This window comes from Sinocyclocheilus rhinocerous, unplaced genomic scaffold, assembly GCF_001515625.1.
Source record: "Sinocyclocheilus rhinocerous isolate Xijiao unplaced genomic scaffold, SAMN03320098_v1.1 scaffold1267, whole genome shotgun sequence".
In the NCBI taxonomy this organism is placed as follows: Eukaryota; Metazoa; Chordata; class Actinopteri; order Cypriniformes; family Cyprinidae; genus Sinocyclocheilus; species Sinocyclocheilus rhinocerous.
In genome coordinates, this window is record NW_015661278.1 from 350,278 (window position 1) to 352,169 (window position 1,892).

Genomic DNA, 1,892 nt, shown 5'->3' on the forward strand with positions numbered 1-1,892 from the left:
AAATCTCCTTTCATGCTACATGATTTTGTGGTTCGCAGTGATGTGTCGTTCTTAGACGATTCGTTCATTTTGAACGAATCTTTAATATGACACGGGAACGACGAGTTGTCTCAGCAAGGGATTCGTTCATTTCGTGTTGACCGCGCATGCGCAACATCCAATAGGTTCTGTACAGGAAACAGAAATGATTAGTTCACCTCTCGCGTCTTCAGGTTCGAGTCGTTCGTTCTTTTGTCACGTGACATGAGAGCAGCAATGGAAATTACAGAAATTAATTAATAATTCCCAACCTTCCTTACAAACAAGCGAGTAGTTTGTTTCTTTACTCTTACAGTTACGTATTTTTTCTGGTCTCAAATTATTTTATTTGAGCTTTATAGCTTTTTATCTCTTACAATTTATAAATTTGTGAATTTATGTGATGGTTCTTTTCCATAACGAGTGGGGTAATAAAGAGTTTGTTAATGCTTTAAAATGTATCCGTATGATGGGAAAAATCACTTTTATATAAGACAACATTTCAAGATCTGATCCGGGAAGCGGTCACATGAGAAAAGAACGAATGACTCGGATCCGAAGACTCGAGAGGTGAACTAATCATTTCTCTTTCCTGTAAAGACTGCACAGCTTTACCTTACAGGGATGTGACGTAACAAAACAACGAACGACCGAAGACTCAGGAGGTGAAAAAAAAGTAAATAAAATTGTATGTTTTGTGTGATCTGCAAAAAATGTTTTCTTAATGAAATTGTGTTGGATTTTTATGACAAAGCACGGTTAGTTCATGATGTAAATGTCATGCGGTGTGACTTCCCAAAAATGTCACGATATTCATTAGTTAATAATTCATGGTATTTGTCAAAATACATTTTTACCTTGAAAAATGTACAGGTGCATCTCAATAAATTAGAATGTCGTGGAAAAGTTCATTTATTTCAGTAATTCAACTCAAATTGTGAAACTCGTGTATTAAATACACGACATTCTAATTTATTGAGATGCACCTGTATTTAGAAACATTATTGAAAATAATGATTAAGATGTGTACACTCGTATGTAAACAAGGTGTAAGAAAAAATTTATTTATTTTTATTTAATGGTTACACCACATGACATTAAATTTAAACCTTGCATGAAAATGGCATAATTTGCATGATTAAAGAGTCTATTTCTACAGAATATGCACATTTTAAACGAGATTTAAAGAAGTTACTATTGGCCATATTTACTATTGTTCACTGAATTTTTTCGGGTGAAATACAGTCTTTTTTCACTTTTTTGCCACATTGACCAACAGAAAGTTTTTTGGTTTGAAAGGGATGACGATGCACTACTGACAATAGACTGCTTAATTTCTCTAATGTGACTTTAAAGGGATAGTTCGCCCAAAAATGAAAATTCTGTCATTAATTACTCACCCTCGTGTCGTTCTAAACACGTGAGATCTTCGGAAAACAAATTAAGTTATTTTTGATGAAATCCGAGAGCTTTCTGACCCTGCATAGACAGCAACTGAGCTGAAATGTTTTATGGCCCAGAAAGATAGTAAGGACTGTTATTTTTGTTTTCTTTGCGCACAAAAAGTATTCTCGTAGCTTCCTAAAATTAAGGTTGAACCACTGATGTCACATGGACTATTTTAACGATGTCCATACTTCCTTTCTGGGCCATAAAACCTTTTCAGTAGATGTGCTGACTATGGAGAGTCAGAAAGCTTTTGAATTTGATCAAAAATATCTTAATTTAACAGGGTTTAGAACGACATGAGGAATTGTCATTTTTTGGGTGAACTATCTCTTTAATGTGAGATTTTACATTTATTGTGGATCCTCATCTTCAAGAAACTGAACCATGAGCAAAGATGACTGCATGTAGGACTGGGAATGCTAACG